General features: G+C 35.0%; 1 protein-coding gene across 5 annotated transcripts in view; it reads right to left on the reverse strand.

Moving 5' to 3' along the window:
* Positions 1 to 26,923, reverse strand: part of LRRC4C (leucine rich repeat containing 4C) — a 95,529-nt gene that overhangs the window by 27,911 nt on the left and 40,695 nt on the right. For 3 of the 5 annotated variants that reach the window (XM_031553516.2, XM_003206392.5, XM_010711267.4), the window contains one exon: positions 25,247 to 25,379. The gene's annotated coding sequence lies outside the window, so the exon portion shown is untranslated. Of the gene's footprint in view, positions 1 to 7,820; positions 7,929 to 25,246; positions 25,380 to 26,923 lie in introns of all 5 variants that reach the window. The other 2 variants (XM_010711269.4, XM_010711268.4) reach the window with 2 other exon arrangements.

Consider the following 26,923-nt stretch of genomic DNA (forward strand, 5'->3'; position numbering starts at 1 on the left):
GCACAGGTTATTTTATAAGAGCCATCTGTGCAGGTTTTTTTTTTTTTTTTTTTTATATACTTTCTACCGCAGCAATCAGTACTACCCACTCTCAGAGATAGGAAACTGGATTAGAATAACCATGAGGTTGAGCTAGTAAGGCAGTTCTGCAGCTATGTCCCTACAGGAAAGACATGGGAGCAAAGCTGTGGATCAGCTGCAAGGCAAACAGATATTCTATTCTCAAGGATGGAGCCCCGGGCAGCTTGATCTAGGGAGTGGCAACCCTGCTCATGGCACAGGGATGGAACTAGATGATCTTGAAGTCCCTTCCAACCTAAGACAGTCTATGATTCTGTGATGAATATACTAGTTCATTACAATCTGAAAGGTGAAGCTCCTCAGACAGCTGAAATTGTAATCAAATTATATTTCTTCTTGCTTTCATGTCTATATCAGTGTTTTTCCACTCCAGCACTAGATAACATTGCCAGCCTTTTAAAGCAATTTTGTGAGGACCACTGAGATCAGCTTGTCTGAGAATAATCAGCAAACTGTTCTCAACTTGTGTCACAGAAAAGAGAGATGCTTTTGTTTCCTCTCCATTTCAAGCTTAATTTTCTCTTCTTAATCTGAGTTTTAAAGGGGCTCACAGAAGTGTCAGCTCTGTGTTGTCCAATGATGGATTTTCATTAGTTTAAGGTGACATTTCAGTTTTTGTTTTAATAATTTGTAGTTTCATTGTTTCATACAGAGAAGAATCCTTTTAAATTGATGACATTTCTGTGCACAGTAGAATCCTCCCTTGGTAGAGCTTAAGAAAAAAAAAAAAAAAATCACATACTGCAGCAATAGCTATTCATACCCCAAAAGTGGGTAAGGATAACGAGGAATAAAGCAGTCAGATAATGGCCATTTTAAGCATGGTCTAAGTTGAGTAAAACTGGCATACATAAGCAATTTGAATTCCTATGACTGCAGTCATGGAAAAAAAATGCACAGCTAATGGTGGTGACAATGCTGAAAAATAGTGTTTTGTATCTGAGAATTTCCTCAAATAATGCTATTGTGCTCTTTGTATCTGTTCTAGTTTCCACCAAAATAAGTAGGATGCATTACTTTTAGAGCAGCCTAAGTACATAGAATCAAAGAATCCTTAGAGTTGGAAGGGACCTTTAGGTCATCTAATGCAGCCCCCCCGGCAATGAACAGGGAAACAACAGCTAGATCAGGTTGCCCAGGACCTTATGCAGCCTTGCCTTGAAAGTCTCCAGCGATGAGGCATCAACCACCTCTCTGAACAACCTGTTCCAAAAGACTTTTTCATGATATCCAACCTCAATCTACCGTATTGAAGTTTGAAGTCATTTCCTCTACTGTTCCCATATATACCTGCACATAGGTGAATCCTGTATGAAAACTCTGCAACATTACTTATAATATCCCTTAAACAGCATTCAAAATATTCAGTAAAATATGATACAAGAGAATGTATAACAATGTGTAACAATATTCTCTAGACCACAATTGTCAAAATCCATCTCTATATTTGTTGTTACCTAGAATTTCTACAAATTTACACTTACCGGACTGAATTGATTACATTATCATCAGTTCCTAGCTTTCAAAATCTATTTTATTAGTTATTCTAGAGAAGTTAACATCTATAACACAAGTCTAATAACCTAAACACAGAATGCTCAAAGTTTATTTCTAAAGTGTGTTTTATTGACAACACATATAAAAAGGATTCAAACATTCAAAAACGTAATAGGATATAGAATTGTTTGATAAAATTAGTTTTGTATTTGTTAATTCCTTTCCTTTTGAGCTTCCAGGCAGACTATTTATTTTATCAATTGTTTTTGTAAATCTTTTTTGAGTTTAAGATCTCAGGTTAAAAATATAACTTTCTCCTACATACAAACAAATGTATTTTTGTTTATTAGAAACATCATGAAGAGTGATGTCAATCTTAATTACGAAAAGCCATTGAAGGCTTTGTTATTATTTAGATATTTATATTTTCCATTAAAGAAAGGAATATTACAAGAACATACTGTCAACAGAAAATCTAATTTAAACCCAAGAGATTATTTGCCTGTTTTTCACCATTTCTTCTTCGCATTTTAAAATTTCCTGCAATTTTATGATTACAAATAATAGCATTATGCTGGCACATGAATAAGAGAAACAGAAACCGATTGTTTTTTGTTCATTGCCTAAGCTGGAGAAAGTGGAGATCACATAAAGCACAAGCAATAGCTATAAAAATTCTGTCAGCTTTAATAATTTATTTTATTATTAGTAACACTGTATGAGCAGGCATGTTTCCCAGGACTCACTAAACACAAGGCAGAATCAAAAATTTAAGCCTTTCCTGTGATTAGGCTTTATTATTGCATAGAAAATAACAAAACAATAGTTAAAAATATACATGCTTCTCAATAGACTTCTGTAAACTTAACTGCTGGTAGTTTTCCTCCCGCAGGATGCCTTACTCTCTTCAACAGCGCCAATCCTACTTCTTTTATATTTAGGTCATGATAATGAGTTACCTGCCTTGGTGAGTCATTGTGCTGCTATTGACAATTCTTATGATTTTATAATGAAATATTATTTCTAAGTGTCAAACTATATAACCTTACTCTAGTCAGTCATGATGCTATCTGTACTTTGAAAATGTCTACTGGCCATGTTCTGTACCTTTTTTTTTTTTTTTTTTTTTGCTGTAGAAGCAGCTAGTGTGTAAATATCCCCTTGTTATTTTTAATCATATTTAAAAATACCAACAAGCCTCACTGAGCGATGATGTCCGACTCCTACATTTGATCTTATGCTTAGTGGGCTGAATCCTAAGACTGGTCAGGAATTTTACAAGACTTTTTTTTTTTTTTTTTTTTTTTTTTTAACAGAATCCTTGGCAAAAAGGCAAATTTGTTAAGGCTTTCAATGTAGTTGGAAGCTCAGAAAGTGTGTCAGCATCATTCTGAGGCTGAATCTAAGACCATTCTTCTATCTGCTGCAAACTAAGATGCCTGATGGCCCTGGAGCATGCAACTTTGAAGCTCTATAGGCTTGACTTAAACTGAATCTCCAAGAGGTTTTTGTTGCCTATCTTTGCACAAAGGCTTACGTAAGAAGGAGTGATGTTGGTTTACTCAACAGCTCAAGAACCTTAATATTTCAAATTTTTACCCTCACTTATTTGAAATTATCTTCAACTCCCTAGGTCACGTGAAATAAGTAAACTTCATTCTTCCATTAATATCTATTGCTCCTATTTTTCTTTTTTTTTTTTTTTTTTTTTTTTTCCAGTAATGAGTTTCAGTACAGTTAGTTTTAATGATAAATGATGACGTGTGAGAAGAATGGGACAGTCTGCAGGAAGTTGAAGATAATGCAGAAAAATATATTTTGTGAAGTGAGGAAAAGCTGTGCAGAGGCAGATTGTGAAGTTATAAGTCTATGAATGTTATTTGAGTGCAATCAAAAATACATTAATATTAGGAATCTCTAGAGAAAACATAGAAAACAAAAACATTGTCAGTCCCTTTTAAAATGCTTAGCATTCCTACTTCTTGAATACTACGCCACATTTTAAAAGGATACAAAACAAAGGAATGTTTACAGTGAATAGCTAAGATGAAAGACTGGGAAAAGATTCTGCATGGGACATGGTCAAGTCTGCTAGGATTCTGAAAAATAAGCAGAGGAACAAAATAATCAAAGTCTATAAAATAAAAATATTATACAGAAAAAAATCAGGAATTGACCAGCTTTTGCTGTTTCTCCCTATAAAAGCTTTCGGATGTTTAAAGAGAATGTATCAGAATGCTAGAAGAAACATGATTTCAGAAAACATGTAGTTTTTTGGGGGAAAGCAATCCAGTAAGAGTTGATAAAAATAAATCCACTTTTCATTCATATATTCATCTAGGCTCAAAATACTCAAAGACTGGACAAATAGCTAGCTAGGGGAAGAAGCCTAGGTAGTTGATCTGCTCTAGATCTTTGGTGTGTAGAATGAGAATACTGATAAAACAGATACTTGAGTAAACTTGCACCAAATACTGTACAGATACAAGCTATTAGAATGAAAAATACCAAGAACAGCTCAAGAATAAAATCCCAAAGTAGTCCTAATTTTTATTCAATATACTGTTATGCTTGTATTCTTTTCCTATATTCCTCCCTACATATCCACTCTGTGCTACTACAGGAAAAGGATACAGAATACAGATCTTAAGAAATGATATCAGAAGCAAGAGACCAGAAATATTAGCAATATAATACATTTTAGGTGGTGAAAGGACTCCTAGTGAACCGAAAAAGGAGACAGCATGTTGATATCAGAAGAAAATGGAAAGAGCTAATACATAACCAACACTGAGATTTATAGAGGTGTACCTTTTTGATTTTGAATTTCTGCATCAATTTTCAACTTAAATCTGAAGTGTTGACAAAATGCAAATGGAGGGCATATCCCACAAGAAGTGAATGATGTTCAAGACAGAACTCCCAAATATTTAACATGCTGACGATGGAGTCACAAGAACATAATTAACCCTTTCCTAATTGGATTGGTGTCTGCATACTGAGTGGGATCAAAGAATCACAGAAAAGCTTGGGTTGAAGGGAACTGGGAAGTTTTAATGTTACTGGTACCAGCTTGTTAAATAAGGTATTTCCTTTATTATTATTATTTTTTTAATATATGTATATATTTACATACATACACCCCTCAAAATCTCTCCTTTAATTCAAGCAGTATAGAAAGATTTGTTGAATCAATGGAGATGTTTTCTTATAAAGGAATAAAATAATAGACAAGTGGTTTTGGAGCTTGGAAAAAAAAAAGCAAACAAACATCTGGTGGAACACTGCCAGACAATGCACTATTCATTATTGTAATGCAAACAAAATATCTGAATAATATTAGTATTCCACCCTACCCAATCCTAGAATTGATGGAAATAATTTATTTTCCTATTCCTAAACAGTTTATACCCTATACATTGCTACCTAGTAAAATAAGAAAAATAGATAACAGTGGATTTCTTTCTCCACACAACGTTTCAAAGTTAACCTCCATGACTAGAGAATTCAAAGAACAGAAATTTTTGAGAGTGCTATACAGATGTATATTTGAACAAACTTAACATACTTGTGCATGGTGAACACACAAATTCTTCCTATTCCTACTCTTTCTGGATTGATTAAGTTTCTGCCTCTTAAATGACACTGAACAGCTGTCAGAAATGTTTTTGTTGATTGTTGTTTAAGTATTTTCTTGGACAAAGTTAAATGCTCACAGGGAAATTATCTTAGTGTTTGAATTCTTGATTTTATGATTGTAGCTGTTAAATTTTAAGAGACATGTTAATTAATACTTCTTTTGCTTTAAATACTATTTCTTTGCTTTTATCCACCAAATTCAGTATAGAGGAATATTATCCAAACTGTCAACAGTTTCAGAGGAGAATACAAATGTGGAACAAAATCTAAAAGTAGATAGATCAGCCATTTCCTCAAAATTGCTTACCTTTTCTTGTTTTCTAATATTTATTTTTACCATATAGCATAACATGACCTTCTCAAAAAAACAAGATGAACCTTAACACAGCTTTGTTACTAGTTCCACTAATTTGACAAAATGGGGGCTAAGATCCCATGTGAAATGGTATATAGCTTGATGTATCTTGTGCTCTTATAGGGTAGGAGTGAGTTTACTGTGAATAGCAATTTAGGACGATTTTAAATTTCAGGTCATTTTCAATATTGCATTTGAAGCAAAACCAAAATTGCTCATTAATTCAGCTTTCCCTCTAAATAAAGCTGAATCAACATCATTAAGCAATGTCAAAGAGAAATAGACTGCTGGCCACTTGTATTTTGAGAGCACAAAAAGTATTTATTTTTTACTTGCGAAAATAAAATTCTCAGAATAATTACAGCTGGATTATCGACTGCATTTCTTTTTTTTTTTTTTTCCCCTGCAGGAAAAAGGCCACAAACATGTCCTTAAAGTTCTGTCCTGCTTTGTGAGTCAACCAGATTCCATGTAGTTATATTTCACGTGCAGTTTGAAAGCATTCCCACATGTGTGCAAAGAAGCTGTGATTCTGAATTTGCCTTTAATGGCAATAAAGAGCAATATTTGATAATAATTTCCAAGTAGAAAATTCTATTCTGGAGCATGCTAGTTTCATATTTAGAAAGTGTAAAAATCACATAAGTTTAGAATCACATAAGTTTAGAAAATATATTTTAAATGTAGAAATAAATAGATTAATAGTACAGACAAACAGAATGCCAGAGATAAAATGAATACATCAGTTTCCAGTTGTCTGAAAAGGAACTTACACTTTTCAAAATTTGATTTTTCTACTAAGCTGTTGCTTGTTCATTTCTGCTTTTATTCACTGCTATTTATGTAATAGACAGAAATATTTTATGATAGCATTGCAAGGGCACCATGCAACATTTGAAGTCACTCAACATTAGTCTTATTCTGATGACATAGAAATCAATGAAGCAAGAGCAAAGCTGGTTCAATGATAAGTACCTCTCTCCTATTCAACACAGATCTAGACATAAACAGAAGAAGATAATTCACATTAAGAAGCCTCGGAGTTAAATTTCACTGAATTGTTAATCTTCTATTCTTAAGAGTTTAAAATATTTTTTAGTTCTATGTTGCAAAATAGCCTGGATATTTTTGTGCACTAAAAGCTTACTTACACAGGTTTCTCTCCTTTTCTTTCTAGAGGAGCGGTTCATTGTTGTTTGAAGCAAGAAGGTGACTTTAAGGTTCATTATCTAATTGATCAAACAACCTGCTAATTAAATGTAACTGGGTCTAATCAAAATGGAGGTAATGCAGAAACACTGAAACTGTCAGGTAGGTGCATGATACTCAAGTGATTAAAGCAACTAGAGATCAGTATGTTCTTTAATTACATTAAAGCTAAGATTTTCAAACAAGCCCAGCAGAGGGAATTAGCTATATACTTTATATTGCCCTGCATATCTAAGATCATGGTTTCAGGATGCTTGCATCTTAGCAATAAGCTGTTTTATATGACTGCTCTTACAGAGTTTGCTCAGCTCCTAGTCTTCACTCAAAGAATTCCACCCAGACTTTGCATTGAGTGGAATTATTTAAGTCTTATTCACGGTTCCATTACTAAAGCAAAATATATAGAACTAGAATATCTCATGCTCAGTTAAAAAAAACAATCTTTTTTCCATTGTTTAAAAGTAACAACCTGCAATAACATATATGCCAAACTGCTGTGCCACTCTTAATTCTTTGAACAGTAGCATTTTTTTCATTAATACATATACCTATTCTGAAAATACAAATAAGCAGTTGATGATGCCTCATTCTTGGATGCTGGATGGAGTTATGGGCAACCTGATCTAGTGAAAGGTGGTTGTGCCCATGGGAGCGGGGGGATTGAAACTACATGATCTTTGAGGTATCTTTTAGCCCAAACAATTCTATGATTTCTACAAATTAAACCATTTGCTAATGTAATTTGCTAATGTAAATCTATGAGGCTGTAAGGTATTAAACTGGACAGAAGTGGAGGGATATTATTTAGATTCAGTCAAAAGACACTGTGATTTAAAAAAAAAAAAAGCCTGCTTTACTGCACAAGTAGGGCAGATTAAAAAAATAAACAGGAATCAAAAGGGTAGGTAAAATAGGTGACAACAGCAATGTTAGGTCAAGCAATAATACTCATTCTACAAAGTCTGAATCAGCTTTAAGCGGACGTCAACTTTGTTCATTCCAAGATGCTTTTTCAGTGCTGACAATCTCAAGAGCTTACTAGAAAGAAGTCTGAGATGACAATCTCTTTTCCTCTTACTTCAGTTTGAGGTTTCCACATGCCTAGAAGTTTTTAGAGTTGCATTTTGCATCTTGCCCTCCAGAAACTCTGCAAGAGAAATATATTTAAATACTTGAATCCAATGTAAATACGTTATTTACTTATCTCATGTATAGTAAGAAAATTTTTAAAAAGAGGCATTATGTACAAAAGGGCAAGAGCTTGCAATGATGAAGCCTACAGTTTACCAAAGAAAATTATTGCTCACAAAAATTAAAAAGGATTATTTGACTTCAGCTATCCTTTCAAAAGCATGCAGGAAATCAATGAGGCAGGAACAGATGACTTATCTTTCGCTCCCACTTTATGCCTTTGTCAGAACATCACCTTCCTTCCTATCATGAAAGGAGACATCAGATAGCCCTAAAATTCCACATTTATTAGACCTTATCAGCAATCAAATGAACGCAGGTATTTATTGCATCAAGATCTAGCACCCCATTTTTCTCTGTACATTATCAGGAGTTAAAAAAACAACAGGAGCAAAGCAGCATCCCTACACTCTTTTACTGATATGTTAGCACTGCACAAAAACTTTAACAATCATATTTTAAAACATCCCTAGAACAATAAGAAGGAAAAAAATAATAGGATTTTCCATAGGGTGGAAACAACATACTGCATCTTGGAAAACAGTTATATTAGATGTTATTTTGAAAAAAAGGCATTGCCTGTCCTGTTTCTAGCCCAAGGGGAATCAGAGCAGGCAAAGGTGAGATGCTGCACAGGCTACTGGAGAGAAGAATTCAGATCTCAGAGTTCCAGATCATTATATTTCCTCCACAAGAGATGCATTATCAACTAAAGAAGGAGTAGAGACATCCAGATCAGTGAGTAATTGCTTGTCTTAATTCAACAATCTGCATTTTACATTTCTTCACAGTACTAACAAACACAGTGCAAGATGCCCAGCCAAATGAGAATGCTGTTTTATCATCTTTTGAAAAATAAATGATCCTTGCATGATTTGCAGTTACTGTATTAATTATGAAAACATCTACTTAGGACTTTTTTAAGTCACTCGAAGAGTAAAACCATTTAAACATTGATTGAGTTTCAGCGCCTGAGTGAACTGCCCCCAAGGAATCCCAGCCACCAAATCGCTTGAAAATGCCCATGTAAATTAGCAAGTATCACAAACACTGACAGCAAATTCAATGATTTCTGTGTCGCTCTGCATTGTTATCTGCTGCTTACTTAGAGAGATGAAGTTCACTCTTCCTTAATTCCATATAGGCTAGTGACATGATACAAATGCCTTTGCTTAAGTGGCACTGACTCCATTAATACTTAACTACAAAGAATAATAAAAACAGAGTAAAAAGTCTCAGGAGTTAAACTACCACTTGCACAGCATTTCCTCATGCTATTTTTTAAATACCTATTATCTCTTCAACTATACTTTTCCATCAATAAAAATCTTTTGTACAATAATAGTTTAATGTAGTGCTGCTAGAAAAAAAAGAAGTGTAGAAGACCAAGGACTCTCAGCCCCTATGGACTAACATTTTTCATTGCCACAGAAGTAACCAGGGTCAAAATTTTCAAAATCAGATGCCTATGTCTATTCTGTCAGTGGCTTACTTTACAGCTGATTTTATATCACCATTTCCATAAATCAGTGCCTTCCTTGAAAGATGTTATATTAAATAAAACTTCTCTTATTTTTTTTTTTTTTCCACTGTTTGCTTCCCAAATAACAGGAAACTGAGAAAAAAACCTCAAAAGTAGGGTTTTAAATAAAACTGAAATATCAGACGTATTCTTCCAACAAAGGTAACAGTAGCACGTGAAAATGTCAAAAACCAAAGAGTTAGATTCCTACTATAAACCTGCTCTACACTTATATAAGGAGCTGTTTTGGAAGAGCAAACTCTACAGCTAAAGTATAAAAGTTCGGTTGGAATTTATTTTTTTTCACCTCATATCTTATAAAATGTTTATTATATTTTAGACCTTGCGACTTTATAATGAAATTGTTTTGATCAGGACAGAAATGTATCTCAGTAATAAAATGATTACATAAACAATTATTGAAACACTTCAAATTAAATATAAATATAGAAAAAAGGATGCATTTATATTTTTTTCCATTTTCAACCTTACAATGTTCGCAGAAGATTAGGAAGCAGTCTCTAATTGTAACAAAAGGCATAGAGTATTTTATATAACTTTTTACTGCACAGCTTTCATTACAACAGGGTTAAAGAAGTTAACTCTCAGCGGAGTAGTGAAGATTTAGTTAAAGTCTGCTAACACTGCGATTCCAATATTTGTAAAGGAGCATAAGAGATGGGCAGAGTAATTCTTACTACAATATTACAAATGTTCGCTGAAAGTCTATTAATATTTTCCCAATTTTATTTCCTAAACTCAAATAATTCTAATGTTGTTTGAAGACATATTACAAACCTCTTGCCTCTTCTATTCTTTTAGTTTCATAGCCTCACAGCATTTGGGGCTGTCTATATTTGTGAAGAGAAGTAAACGTTCTTCCTCAGTTCTGGAGCGATCTTTTCTTGCCTGACAAATAGAAACGATAGAGCAACATTTGGGCATAGAACTACAGCCCCTTTGTCTGCCCCTCCTATGGGCTAATATTTCAGCCTTAATGATGTTAGCCATCTTATATTAAATATAATGGTGCCAGACAAATTGTGAATGATGACAATAACTTGTGTAATTTTCTGAAAAGCCACTTTAGCTGTTAAATTGTCCTACATCTTAATTTTTGTGGTGTTGGTAATAGAATCATTTGAAATTATGGCAAGCTAAAAGCATAAATAAGCTATAAATAAAATAGAGTATTTTGCTGTAACCAAGGAGGATGCCATTCCTGAGTCCTGGTCTTACAAGTACTTAATGAAGTCATTTTTTACTTACATATGAGATTTATTTACATTGTGAGGCTAGACTCTTGTTAATGCACAAAACTGAAGTGGATTTTAGTATGGGAATGAAACTGATTTACTAATTATTCTTTACTTACGATATTTAAGTAATCTATGATAGTCATCAGAATAGGAATGATGACTTCAACTTCAGGAACCTGCTGAAATTCAGACTCCATCAGTTTAGAAACTCTACTTACAATTATGTCTGGATTCAACCAACTGTTCTTTGGTATTTTCTATCACAACTGAGTTCTGCATTCTTAAAATGTTTTCCCTAGACTTAGCTGTGTTTGAGGCTATGACAAACATATAGCATTTGTATGGTATTTTTTTCCCCTTTAGTAAAAAGCATGAACTAAAAAAGCAAGTTGGGATTTAAATATTTCATGGTACAAAAAAAAAAAAAAAAAAAGTATTTATAAGCAATCCTCCTTATGTTTGGCTCACTTAAGACTCTGACTCAGGAAATATGCCTAGCCTACAAAAAGCTTATTTTCACTCCTACTTCCAAACTGCAGACAAGGCCAAAAGAAAAATAATCTACAGTTTTCAAGAGGGTTATTTAATAATTAAGAATTGAAGTGGTTCTTATGCAATTCAATATTATATATATTTTATATCATTTTGGATACATGTATACACAACAATTATAATTTCGTAGAACAGAGAAATGACCTAACATAGGTATGACACTGCATGAAGTGCCATGTGTGAAAAATAAAACAAAAAAGGAACTCCATAACCCTTACAATTTGGGGCTTAAATCCAGGAAATGAAATGAATTTTATGTTCTAACTATTACATAACTTTCCAAATGAGCACTACAAAGGAAGTTTTTTTTTCTAAGCATTAATTAATGAATTCATTAATTCATTATCAATAATCCAGTGAAAGAAGTATACGGTATTAATTTTTAAGACAAACAATCACAGACAGCTTTACTGGCACATTCAAGAGTGCATAACATCAAAAAAGGTTAAAAAAAATTAAAAAACAAACAGCCATCTTAGTTTTCCTGGAAGCTGAGAGGAGGAAATTAAACTCTCTTTGGTCAAGAATGTCTTTGGGGAAAAAAAAGAGAACAAGTTTCAACCATCACACAAAACTGCAGTAAAGAATCAAAACTTGGTAAGGAGCAAAGAGTAGATCAAGTCTGGAAAAAAAAAAAAACAGGAAAGTAAATAACACATTTTATCTGTAAAGTGTGATTTGGTTATTAGACAGGAGTCTAATGTGAACCTGAAAATGGTAGAGAAATTACATGCAATACTGGGATTTTTGATAGAGGACATTTGCTAGCCATCCACCTGCTCAGTAGAGGCAGAATGAAGAAACAATAGCTGAAATTCAAAGCAGACAGATAAAAAGATGACACAGGGGGCAGTCAATGGGAGGTTTCAACAGCTGCTTGAGCAAGTGCTGGAATCCATTAAATTGAATTACAACATGTCACCAGTTCAGCAACCAGTCAGTTGCAGTTTACAGTAGTGTGGCACAGTGGAGAAGTCACGTTTCATTACAATTAGCACTGTTTCCTTTCAACACAGTTCCCTGAATATCATGCAAGAAATGATATTGATCAGATTTTTACAAATTGACAAGTTCCTTGTATGTACCACTGTCATTTTAAATACTCATTTGCACCATATATTTTTGCTGTAACAATACTTGCAGCAAATACTTTCATCTACACTGTATATATCACTAAAGCAAACAGTAAAATTTTAAAATTCCAAAAGTCTAAATCTGGATTATCATAGATCTCTTTAAGAAACAGTATAGATGTTTATCTTGTTTTCTTGCACTTGTAGTCTTTCCCATTAGAATCCAGTTCTAGATGTTCACCCTTTGGTCACAATGCTCTCAAATGTTGTCCAAACAACTCTGGACACCATCTTCTCAGTTCCTCAACCTACGCTTTCTGAAGATATACATGAGAACAGGATGCCATTAAGCAACCCATACCAAATTCAGTAGTTATGATAGTAGGTATATTTTTTTTCTTTTACTCATAAGAAAACAAACATTAAAAAAAATCCTTTTCATATTATCTTTTACTATATCATCATTTTGCTTTGAGGTTGCCTCATGACCATTTCACTACATTGTGGAAGTAATGAATAAAGCAGCACTACTGATAAACTTATCAATTAAGTGCAGGTCCAAGCATTTTACGAACTGAGGGTGTAATAGGCATTATGACAAAGATAAATGAATACGATAAGCTTATCTAAAAATCATTTTCTTCTGTCTCGGCTCCAAAATGCAGCTAATTTTTCCTCTTTCGTATATATTGTGCCAAAGAGTTGAGCCTCCAGACAAAGCAACATAGAAAACAGCATTAAGATATAAGTCTGAATTTTAGATACCACTCATCACTTAAAAAGCCTTGTAAGTTGAGACAACACAAGAATATTTGGATCCTCACATTATCAGATTTCTTATTACCCACATAAGTGCAGCAAAACTTCTGTGAGCGTCCTGGTGCTCACAAATTATTTAATGGAATCATACAATCAGGTGATTGTACAAACAATTTAGGTTGGAAAAGATCCTCAAGGTTGTGAACACCAACTGCCAGCCTGACTTACCAAATCCTGTCATGAAAACATATCTGTTGGTGTCAGCCACATCCACACATCTCTTAAATATCTCCAGGGAAGGGACTCCACAACTTTCCCAGACAGCCTATTTCAGTGTTTGTTCATACCCTCCATGAAGAAATTATTTCTAATATCCAATCTAAACTCCCTCTGGTGCAACTCAACATTCTTTCCTCTCATCCTATCACATCAACTGCCCTCCAAAGATGAAATATGTGTTGAAGTAGCAAAAGCCTTACAGGAAATGATTTGATCTAGGGTTTAATCTGATTTCCCTGAGCTTTTCTCCTGAACTCTCAAAGTTTTATCTGACCGCATCATATGTGCTGTACATACAGAACTACTATGTCAAATTCATTATTTGAATAAATTATGTGACTGAACACATTGATATAAACGGTATCAGGAAGTAAAACTTTAGAGAAGAAAAATCATCCCTCATATTCTCTAGAAAGATGAAAGCAGATATTGCACGACTTAACCAGTCATGTAATGGTTCTCATCATAATTACATAATGAAAGTATCAAATTTTACCTTGCTACAAACTCAAAAAGAATCAGTGAATATACTTCATTTTATTTCCTCATTCAAAGCCCACATTCTTATACTGAGGGATGTCTTACAGCATTGGAATTAGTTTAGAATTTCTGGTGGGAATCATTTACTCTGGTAAGCAATAACAGCAAGAACATTTGAGATAGAGCCAGTTTGGGATCAGCTCCAGTGAGATGCTGAGAAAGAATTTAAGCATGCATTTTAGGTCCATATTCCTCAGTTGGTTTGACACATTGTTTCCCAAATATGTGATGTCTCACGAAACAATACAATGTTTAATGAAACATAACAGTTATTCCCCAAGACAAAAATACTCTACCGAATGACCTGTATGTGAAGTAAATTTTTAGTAGTTGTTTACCCAATAATATCTTATAGAAATATATTCAAGTACATCCATGTAGAAACATTGACAGTAGAAGACCATGCAGTTCTTAAACACTCAGAGTAATAACTAAATACAGTAATTAATGATTAATTTAAAAGTCTAAGATTAGCAAAATTAATCACACACAGAAAGATTTTGCAAATAGATAAGAAAAATTATATAGGGAAAGGGGATGAGGTTGCATTGCCATTATCCACACTCTGTGATAGTTCATTAGGTTGGCTTTTGCCAAAGAAGTCAAATGTAAGTATGTGTGTGCAGTAGCTGAAACATAAAAAGAAGGAAGCTCCTGCTGGGAACATGGGGAGAAGAGCTCTTAGATTTCTCTACACGAGGCTAGAGAAATATTTGGGAATATGTTCCCCTGTGGATTTCAATAGCAAAGCAACCATTAAACAGCTAAAATCATGGCACAAGCAGAGGAGAAAGACAAAAGACAAAAAGCCTCAACAGCAGCTCATGTATTGTGTTAGTGACAAAAACTACAGCACTGGATCTAATGGTCATTACTGATATGTTTCTGTTTAACTGAGGTAGATTTGCAAAGTCTTAAGAGCAATCACGGGTCTTAAAGTAAGAATAATGGACATTCTTTAAAGGAAACACACAGTAATTAAAATAAAGATAGAAAAACTGTCTATCCATATATGACTATAAAGGAAACAGAAAGTCAGGAAATCATCTATTCATGCTACTATAAGTAATGCAGTTATTATTTTTTTAATTTTTAAGAGAAGAAAGTGCTGTCTTGTTTATCCAGAATTAATGAATTTATGTGAAAGGAGCAGAATCACAAATTCTGGAAAGCCAGCTTAAAAACATAATTTCTACATCTTACATTATTCTCACCAGAAATAAAAAGCCTGACAAGCCATAATACTTACAGTGGAACTGAAGTCAACTCCTCCTGTGGCAACACTGGTTTGCCACAGTTTCATGAAATGTGCATCTTCTTCAGTAAAAAAGCCTACAAAGATCAACTGGGATCAAGTAGTACGTAGAAGATGTCATCTTTGCCATGAGATTCTGGATTTTACTTCCTTTACTTCCATCTTATGTTTTCTCGTGCCTAGTTATCTAACTGCTTAATGAGCTTCATGTATAGCTTCACACTCCTGCCATAAATCTTCTAGTAAAATAAATACTGCATGTTGCATTTCTCCTAGTATTATTGGGATTCAAAAAGAGAAGACAAAAGCAGATGACACGTTTTCTTCACTGAAAGGTGGTATCTGTGACCAGCAAGGGCACTGGATAAATAATATTTTCTCTAGCTGCAAGCCATAAATCTCTTGGAGGTCATACAAAGGTTTAACAAGAAAGCTTTTAGGGAGGAACAGCTCAGGCCCTACAAGTCTGGGAAATAAGAAGGACTTTTATTACTTATTCCAATTTTTACACTTCCTAGAAAACTTAATTGCTGGAAACAGTTCAGCTCCTTCAAAGTGAGGATGTCAATAATTATAGTTGTTTTTTGTTCTGTTATGAAGAAACTGGTTACTACTGAATGGTAGAGATCACTTAAATGAGCTGAAAGAGCCCTTAACTTACAGAAAGTTGCATAAGTGCAATCACAAAGTAAAAGGGCTGGGGTAAATGACAAGACAAATAGATCATTGTTCCACAGCCATTTCTCATTGCAGCAGTGCTTTTCTCAGGAGCTCCTGCCTCCTGTGTCCCCAGACACTGTTTCCATCCCCTGAACAATCATTTGATTGTGGTGATATAATACCACTTGCTCAACAGATCTCAAGGGAATCAAGTTATAACTCCCACATCAACAACAAGCCTCCTCGTAAAGGCAGATTAATTTTAAAACAGATCAGTAATCTGTTTCATCACACAACCTCATAAACATGGACAAGAAATAGGGACAGAATCAACTTAAAAAAAATGAGCTACGAATCACCATCTCAGGACTAGGGGACAAAGAAGAATGACAAACTACTAACTAGAACACAAATGTGGAAGACAGAATGACAGTGTCAGTTAAACATGGTACCTAATGGGGGCAGAGAAGGACAGGGAAAGTCAGCAAAAACAAGGAAAAAACGGTTTGGTGTGAATGAAATCAGTGAGACTTTGGCAGAATTGTTTCCAAGAACATTTACCATGTTTTTCCACAAGTCCTTTATCAGAACCAAATGTGATGAGGCTATTGAAGCCTGCAAGGACAGAACTGCAAGACCAAATGAAAATAGAAGCATTGATTAAATTCACAGTGAGGAGAGTAAGAGTACATCAAAGGAGACAAAAAAAATATCTCTACAGAATTGAGGGAGGAGAAAAACAGATTAATTAATTCATCTTTTAAATTATATAAATAAAAACAAAGTAAAACCAAAATGTATTTTGAATATGTACTCATTTCTTTTGGAAAGAAACTCAAGGAGTATTAAAAAACAAACAAGTTACAGGACTTCCAGAGAAAACAGATCTATGGAAGCACCCTCCTTTCTCAGATGCATAGCTGAACTCAACTCAACATTCTGATTCCCCCTCACTGCACAAACCTCCAGCTGTTTTCACTGGGAGTTCTGGGCTCTAACTGACAGAGTTTAAACTTCCTAATAACAGCAGGACAAAGTCTGTACATATTACATCTGAAACACGCTACCCTCAAAAAATGTGTTCTCCCAGTTACAAAGACAAGCATTCAGAAAATATTGCAATTCCTTGCATACGAACTAAATTGCTTCAGAAGAGGGAAGAAGGTGAATGGCAAATTTCTACTTCAGTGAGGCTTTTCTGAGAAAACGAAGAAAGCAGAAAACAGAGTTGCTAATGCATGAACTTCTACTGCAGTTGTCACAGGAGTAACACAGGTTAAAATCCTTAAGATAGAAAGTTCCAGATTATTTAACCTATTGGTAGGCTTTTAAATTAATTTGAAGACTTATAAGTAATATGGATATGCATATAGAAGTATAAGGGTGAACACAGTTATGTATTTATCATGTTCAGAATAATTTCTTATATACACTACATTCATAATCATGACTCGGAAATGACTAGGGAACATGTAGCCTCTCTAAGTAGAAAATGAAACAATGATAGTCAATTTGTCCTTTTCTTCTGCAGGACATTAGAAGTAACCGGCATTCTCAGTGTGACACTGTGCATACACACATCAATGGTTTTATAAACTCACTATGAACTGAAGGAATTTAACTTTTTTTCTTCAAACAAACTTACCTATTATAGACAACAAAAAGCTCTTCTGAGTTCCGTCAGTCCTTCACAGAATAACAGAATCATAAAGGTTGAAAAGACTGCTAAGATCACCTAATCCAACTGTCCACCTACCACCAATATTGCCCAATAATCCATGTTCCTTAGTACGACATCTACATGTTTCTTGAACACCTCCAGGGACAGTGACTCAATCACCACCCTGAGCAGTTCATTCCAGTGCTTTTGGAAAAAGTTTTTCCTAATATTCTACCAGAAGCTTCCCTGGCACAACCTGAGGCCATTCCTTCTCCTCCTGTCACTTAGTTACGTGGGAAAAGAAGCTGACCCCAAGCTTGCCACAACCTCTTTTCAGTGAGTTGTAGAGAGCGATAAGGTGTTCCCTGAACGTCCTCTTCTCCAAAATAAACAATCCCAGTTCCATCATAAGACTTGTGCTTCAGACCCATCACCAGCTTAGTTGCCCTTCTCTGAACACGCTCCAGGGCATCAATGACTTTCTTGTACTGAGGGGCCAAAAACTCATTGCAGTACTAGAGGTGTGGCCAGAGCCAAGTACAGGGGACAATCACTTCCCTGCTTCTGCTGGCTACTCTATTTCTGATACAAGCCAGGATGCTGCTGGCCTTCTTGGTTATCTAGGCACACTGATGGCTCACATTCATCATGTCATATAAGACTGTCAGCCTGACCTCAGTGCCAGGAAATTCTGTGGGACAGATCATCTTGAGTGAGCTCACATAGCACGTACAGGACAATTGGAGGATCTGACCCAGTCAGCACGGGTTCATGAAAGGCAGGTCCTGCTTGATCAACCAGATCTCCATCTATAACAAGGTGGCCTGCCTGGTGGATGAGAGAAAGGCTGCTGATGCAGTCTACCTAGACTTAAACAAGGCCTTTGACTCTGTCTCCTTCAGCATTCTCCTGGATAAGCTGGCAGCCCATGACTTGGACAGGTACACTCTTCGCTAGGTAAAGAACTGGCTAGAGGCCAGGCCCAGAGAGTGGTGGAGAATGGAGTTAAATCCTGCTTGCAACTGGTCATGATACCAACCAGAGGCTGGTATCTGGCCTATTCAGTTTAATATTACTTCACCACATAAACCACCACACATGCAAGTTCAAATAAGGTGTGTAATAGAAGATCATGCTTACATTTTCCTCCCACCAGATTAAATCCTTTGAAAATCAGATTTTATTCTTCAACTAAGACATTTCTCACACTGTGATTTTAATCAAACCGAAACAGAAAATAAAAAGAGCGATACAAGTATTGCAAATGTCTGTGGTTCTAGCATATTCAGATTTTCTTACTGATCTTCATCTGTTATTTGATTTTCATCAGTTTGTTAATTGGGACAATGGAAAGGTCATTAGAAAACATTTCTGGTGGCACTCTTTCTGAAATACAATTAGACAAAATGAATTCTGATGCTATTATAGAAAAATTAAAAAAAAGCAAGGAAGAAAATCTTCCATAACACTGTTCAGGAAAGGTGAAAACTACTAATTTATCTTGAATTAATATGGAAGAGGATCTTTAGCTAGTAGAAGCTGATGACCTGACTGTGATACAATAGACTATGGCACGTACAGCAATGGCATCATCATTACTTCAACACAAATTCCTAAGCCCACTATGGACTTTTTTGTTAATCTTGTTAATTATAATTTTTATTTAAGCAAGTGAATCCATTGATTTCCATTTGTGCTCAAGTTGGATGCATACATTTTACGCGCAGCTTGAATTTTAGTTGTTCTTGCTAATATAGATCAACTTCATTTGTCATGAGACCCATTTTTCACTTTTTCTCTTTTTGTACTATAATACATAGACATTCACTTACTGTGAATTCACTTACTGTTCATCTTCATTTTAAATTTAATATTTTGCTTCAGTAAAGGATTACAGTGGTTTTCAGATCTGCACTAGTGGAAAAAAAGTCCTAATTCCTAAACTTCTTAATCCTTCATCTATGTGCCTCAACTTGTTTGCTTGTAAAAATAGGAATAATGATCAAGAAACACAAGCTGTGAATATAAACAAATGATCTACTCAGTTTTAGAAAATACTGCGTTTTAAGCATGATGTCTTGCTTAATAAAGCCATTTCTGAGTGCAGTGTTCACAGAAATTGAGCATTTGTGTGCTGATTGGTTATTTAACGTCTTAATGAGTGCTGCCATTTGCATTATGATGTAGTGTATTTCTGAGTATTGATCAAAGGCTTATTGTGTTCAGGGAGGCATCTCGTTTCCTTAAGCATCAAAAGGAATTAATGACTGAAGTTGCCAAATAGTCCTGTAATCAACACAGACAGAAAAAAATCACAGATATATGTCAAGAAGATTAAATAAAGGTACTAGTACCCTCATTATGGCAGGAGTCTGAATAATGTTGAGCATCTTTTTACTCCTTGCTCATATAGCTCTTCTCATTATAGATGGTGTCATACCATAATAATGTTAGAAAACTACTGGAAATGATACATAGGCTGTTCTGAAAGCAATACCTCCTATTTTATTATGTTGGCCAATGATGTCAGAGGTGGTATTGCAGAAAAGGTTGAACATTCCCACCAATACTCTGTCACACTGTTATTGTGTGACAGAGGGCAGCAGCAAGGAGGTCAGACAAAACGGTGTCTGACGTGGAAGCACATATGAAGAAAAGGTGTACCACCTAATTCCTCCACACAGAAAAAATTGCACCCAGTGACATTCATGGATGCTTGCTGAACACCTATGGAAACCAAACAGTGGATGTGAGCACAGTGAGGCAGTGTGTGGTGCATTTCAGCGGCGTGACAGCAGGTCAGCTTCACTGATGCAGTTTTTCACAGGTATGATATGCAGGCTCTTGTTCATCACAGGTGAGAATGCACAGCTAATGGCATTAATTGTGTTGAAAAATAGGTTTTGTAGCTGAGAATTTGTTCTATTTAATAGCGTTATTGTGCTCTCTGTACCAACTGTAATTTCTACAGAATTAAATAGGAGGCATTACTTTTGGTGCCACACTATATAATATAATGACAGTATATAATAGCCTATTTGGCCAGTATAAATTACTACTTTAGCATATTAGAATTATATTCTCAACTTAGTTTCAATTCACTTATGTCAGCTACTACATTCTATACAGAATAAAATGTAGGTATTGCCCCCAAAACAATATTTAACTTAAATCAGTTCAAATATCTGTATGGCTGAAAAGAACATTTTACTCGATTAAAGTAATCTTCATTCCAGAGAAAAACATTATATCCAGGTCTGCTTGGTGATGTGAGCTGTCTCTTCGCCATCTGTTCCTAAGCAGGAAGAACACAGGACTGTTCTGCCAGAGGGAATTCCTTCCCAAAGGCTGATATTTGGCAGACAGTCTCCATGCTGATGCTTTACAGAGCAGCAGGAAGCATTCTCAGCACCTGTGTCTCAAGGTGCAGCTCCCTTTTATTTACCTGCATACATGTTCTTCTGAATTTTTACCTCTAGCAACTCTATTTGGTCCTGTGGTTTCACTGTGATTCATCTTAATCCTCAATGCCAGAGAGGTTTAAAAATAAAAAGAAGCTCTATCTAGCAAAACTTTTAAGTTTTAAACAGTGCAAGCAAACAGAGAACGGCAAGGCAAAACAAACAAACAAACCCAATATAAAATATCATCCTAATCATAATGTTGTTCTATTTTATGCTTACAATTAAGTTTAATTATACATTCATGTAAACGCCTTTCAGTGTGTTTTTGCTCAAAGGCCATAAAGTCATACTTCATAAAATCACACAACTTTCACACACCTCCACAAGAATAACTTTCTTCTCCAGCTACTTTGATATGCTTTATATGCCCTGGGAGTTTTAACTGTAGTCAGACACCTTGTGTATGTAAATAAGTTTCACTTTGCTCTTTTAGTAATCATATTGCTTAGTCCAGGCAGTTCATCTGGTAATATGCAAGTCTGGTTACTGTTATTGATCAGGATCTTCACAATAAGGATTAATACCATAGATCAGCTATAAACCAAAATTCCCACTAAAATAAGTGTTAAAAATTACAGTATAGGAGTCTAGAACAGGACAGCAAACAAAACATTCAGGAAGATACCAGAATGTTGAACCTTATAAAGAATCCCAAATTTCAGTACCAGAAGAAAAGTTCCCTGCCACCTGTCATAACATGATTTGAGAAATACAGGACGAGTAGTCCTGGACAGAATAGTAGTCCAAAGAAACAAATAATAATGGAGAAATAACAATGAAAAACAAAAGTAGCAGATGAACAAAACAGTAGTTCTAGAGAGAGGGAGAAAAGAGAGACACCAAACAGCTTGCACCCTGACACACTGAAGAGGTGAACTTTTCTACCAGTTTTTTTTTTTTTTTATGAAGAAAGAATTTGACACAGCAAGTTTAAACATGAAGGCATCAGTTTTCCTCACAAAATATATAAAATTCATTACATACAGTATTCTCAGCTGCAGGGAGGCAACGATAATGCCAGTGAGGACTGCCTCGTCCTGTCTAGCTCCTTTATGTTTGATTTCTCAGATCATTCCAAAGATCCAATGGTCTGTTCTTCTCATGTCACAATTTTTAGGACTTTTTGTGAAATATTAAAGGAATTTCTACTAAATTCTCCTCTCCCCTTGTTTCTTGAGGGTTACTGACTTTGATTTTATCTCAGGTTTCTTTAAGAAAGATTTCTAGAGCACTCTTTGTTAAAAGAGAAAATATTGAACAGAATAGAAGCTTCACAGTTTACATTCATAGATACAAAGAATATTAAAAAATTACTTAGTTGAGCATTCCCTTTGCCTGTTAGCAATGGACACTGCCTATGTAGTCTTGCATGAAAATAATATCCCTGTTTTGGACTGTAATACCTAGTTGTGAAAACATAGGTCAGTATCTATAGCCATTCAAAATAAAGTTTCCTTTTTTTTCCTAAACATGTCTATGTTAATTGCTATCAGGTCAAAAGCACTTCTGCTTTGAGTATCTCATTTCTTCTGCTGTTCCAAACCCTAGGACACGCCTCAGTCTCAAATGGAGTTTTTCATTATGTTTGAAGCTGTACTTAAATGAAAGTAATTCGAAAGGCTTGAACTTTTCCACAAAACATAGAACAAAGCTGATTACTTAGCTGTTAGGAAGGTAAAAGAAAAACAGAACAGGCATTGACTACTGTGAATTTACTTACAAATAACATTGCTGGAGAACACTGATTGCCACAAAAAAAAAAATGTTAAGACCATTCATCTTAAAATAGATCAAAGATAAGTATTTATCACATAAAAACAGAACATTAAGTGCATATATATATATATATATATATATATAGTGCATATATATATATATATATATACACACAGCTACACATTTATTTTTTTCAAGTAGAGATATTTAGTACTGATATCAGATCAATATCACTGACTCAGAGGAAAACAAAAGGCTTTCACCAAAAATATAAATTACCTTTTACCATCAAGTTCTCAAATTACATTAAAAGAACATTCTTATCTTCTCCTTTCAGTCAGAATGGTCTTTCCAAGGCTAGTCCACTTGACACAGTTTAACCAGTAAATCAGAGACTGAAATGCCAATCCTCTAAGTAGCCTGTTTCTCATTAAGAGTAAGGGTGACTAAGTTCAAATTCTATTTAGTATGTTGCAGATAAATAGATCTCAATGTCATTACATCTAGTTTCACTTTCTTTCCCTATTTATCCTGAAGAGTAGTTTCTTTACCTAGTGTAAAGTCTGACACCCAATTTGCTTTCTATGACATGGAGGTTAGATTTATCACAAAAGCAACAGCAAGCACAAATTACAGCATTTTCAAACGCTTATTTTGTAGGCAGAAGAATGCACTAAGAAAATACTTGAAGCACATCTTAGAACTAAAGCTTGGATCTCAATGATTCCAACCACTAGCAAGCTATTCTTGTCTTTTGTTTACAGTAAATTGCTGTGACCAATTCATACACTTTTTTTTCCCTAAACACTATGCATCCTCATTAAAAAAAAAAAGTACCAACTTATTTCTTCTACATGATAAAAAAAAATAGGTCTGGAGAACCTTGTGTGGAAATCAAATATATGACAATTTGCAACCAATTTGTCTAAATCTGGGAGGCAAAGTTTCTCTTCCCTATATCAAGAAGTTCTTCTGTCATACGTCATTACAATTAGTGTTACAGCAAGAAAGATTATGATAAAAGAAACGAACAAGGAAGGAATGCTCACCTGTACCTGAAGATCTAGGTTTGCAGGAAGGACTCCACAAAGGAGGAATCTCCACAAAGAGAACCTTCCCCTGTGGCAGTCAGTCCTTAAATGGGGTCTAGGAGAGGTGCAGCCAGGCTCCACTCCTTCCGATCATGCAGGTGAATTGCCTTCACCTGTGCTCCCATGGCTGATTCAGTCCTTTCCTCAGGTAATCAATCAGTGGTTCAGGCCGTAACTCAATAGTTCCCATACACACGTGTTTTCATAACTTCTCCTAAAAGCAGTTTCTATTCTTTTCAGAACTGAATGATTTAGACTTTCATTTTCTGCTAGCTGCAGATTATACAGAGACAAAACTCTCACTGAGTTATGTGAGTGTAGATCGGCCTGTTTTCTAGTAGCTGCCAAACCTGGTGAAGCAGGGAAGCAATTTATGAATTGTAGTAGTGCAATCTCTGGATGGTTTTAATTAATAAGCGCCAGAGAGCTAGACAGAGTTTACTAGCAACAAAAGAGAAGGTATTTCCCAGAGATATTTGAAAGCCTAACCTACTATTCAATCAACCAAATCATATATACTCCTAAGAAAAAGCTTTCCTAATTAAATGATGTTTTATCAAGATGTGGGGATAGTACCTTTTGAAAACTTCTGCATCGAAGATCCCATTTGATTTTCCACCAGTGTAGTTTCCCATTGTTAATGTACTTATTCTCTATATATATTAAGGCACATAAATAAATGAAAGCAGTAAAAATCAGCTTGTCAGATACTGTGTAACACATCATAGGACACGGTTGGTTAAGGATGAGTACACAAAATCTGTGTGTTTAATAAACTTAATTTTAACTGAAGACCAATAAATATGTATGTTGCAGGGACATAGTAAAAATTAACTAGGCTTATCTATACTCCATATAGATGAGCTTTTGGGAAAACAGAGAAATTTAATGTTCACTGACTGGTACTTCTTGACTGAACAAAGGAAGAAGCATCACAGTAATGCTGAGGGGCTACAGATCAATAGTTTTCACATTCTCTTGACTTTCTTAAGTGTTAGCCATACAAATATCCACAGTTAAGGTTCAGGGGAGGAAGAGTGTCTCCAAAAAGACACCAGATAAGCTTCTAAGAAAAGAATGAAATAAGTCAACCTAACAAGATTCTGTACGAGTAAAAATAAAGCTTCTAAATCTCCTTGTAAAGCTATATTCTGGTATTCTAATTTTTCATATGGCTTATATTACTGTCATTTTCATGAGTCTAATAAGGAATTTTTGGTAAGTTGCTGTAAACTTCTTATTTATGTTATTGAACATGTTCAAAGGAAAGCAAGAAAAGTCCTGTACGATATAGCTTCTAAATTCTCCCTCACACAAGGAAAGAGGTAGAAAGTCAAAGGACTTAGTGTGAAAATTCAAACAGCATTCGCTACTGTTTTCTACTACATGTTATATCTATGAGCTTTAACAGCAGGCTGTGCAAAAACCGTCTAGCGTGAATTACCTTTTCGGTAGGTTTACCGTCATGAGAGGTGATGTTTCTCCTTGTTCCCCAAACTACTCTTGGATCTTCTCATCCTACTAGTCCACTGGAGAACGTTCCACAGAGTTGCCTGGACCACCCCACAGCATTCACCCTGTGAAAGAAACACATTTTGAAAATCTATGATGCATCAATTTAATCTTCTAGAGACATGATAATCTAAAGACATTGAGAAATAATAAGTAATGCAGACCAAAATATGATATGGAGGAGCTGTCATTATACTTTCAGAGAAGGTAGGAGTTGTAAGATACGCTATTCCCTCATCACACTTGCATGTGTAACACAATTGCTGAAAGCACAGTTAATTTCAGGAAGACTTTAACACACAAATACCAGAAGAGATTTCAAAGGAAGCAATTAGTCAGTGTGATCATCTAATCTTGCATATGAAAATCTTGCCTATTAGGAATGCCTACTGCATTTTTAAATGCTTAACAGTAATATGAAGGGTGTGTGTGTTACTGCTATATTTCTATAATGAGTAGCTTCAACATACATCCAGGGCATGATGATAAAAAGGACATTTTTCACCTATCCTTAGCAGCAGCAAAACACACACTTTTTGATGATGAGGTATACCCCTAAGCATTTGAACCTAACTTGGAGAACTGAATGTAAATTGTGATGAAAATGAGACAAAAAATTTAAAATGAATTAGCCTGCTAAATTGTTTTCAAGTTATAGCCTGAATAAATTGGGCCTATCCTATTTAAATCAATGAATAAATAAACTTTATAAATTGTTATCATATATATAATTTAATAGCTTGTAAACACTTACAGGCATGAGATACAAAACAGATCTTTTATTTTAAATCTTATAAAATCACTGCTCATTTACTAAAGAAATATAAATTTCACTGCTTCTTGTTTATGATAGAAGACAATGGAGTAAATGGTGACTCCAAATAACCCATACGTCACTGATTCTGCTTTTCAAAGACCCAACTGCTTTTTATTCCTTTGGCCTCGGCTGCCTAGCAACCTCCACAGAGCTTTCTTAGTCTATACTAATTCTGGGCAGTTTATATTTATATATTTATTTATGAGGATGTCTATAGGAAGGATACAGAAACAAAGAGCTGTTTGTTTCTTCCTTTTAAAACTGGAGCCTATATGCGTCACCTCAATGGCTCAGTGAAGGACAGTCCTTGATTGTGCAATGAAAGGTACCTGTCTCTTTGAAATCACTTGGGAACTAAGAAAATCCCACTTTCCATGAGACAAAAGATGAATCTCTGTAAGAAAATCTTGTTGTAATGGTCACTGATATTTCTTACCTTCCCTGTTGATTTGATTCTTTGACAAGCTTTTTCACCCTGAAATTCTAGCTGCTTATGTAATGCTCCTGCTTTCATGCAGTCTGGATCTTTTACGTAAGATGAAGACAGAGTTTGTGCTGCTGTACTGAGTCACTAGCAGTTCCTGCATCATCCAAGCACTGGAGAAAAATAGAGATTAAACTCTGATTCTCCAATTGTGTCTGTAACTCAAAGGGGTTTGGAAGGAGATGGGACTACTTATAATAGGCAGTTTGAAACTAGATATGGACTGTCTCTCAATGAACTACTCAGCAGCTTTTCTTGGAAGAGATTATTTCCTCAGGGTTTTTTACTTTACTATTTTTTCAAATCTG

The sequence above is a fragment of the Meleagris gallopavo genome, chromosome 5, assembly GCF_905368555.1.
Source record: "Meleagris gallopavo chromosome 5, MGAL_WU_HG_1.1, whole genome shotgun sequence".
NCBI lineage: Eukaryota > Metazoa > Chordata > Aves > Galliformes > Phasianidae > Meleagris > Meleagris gallopavo.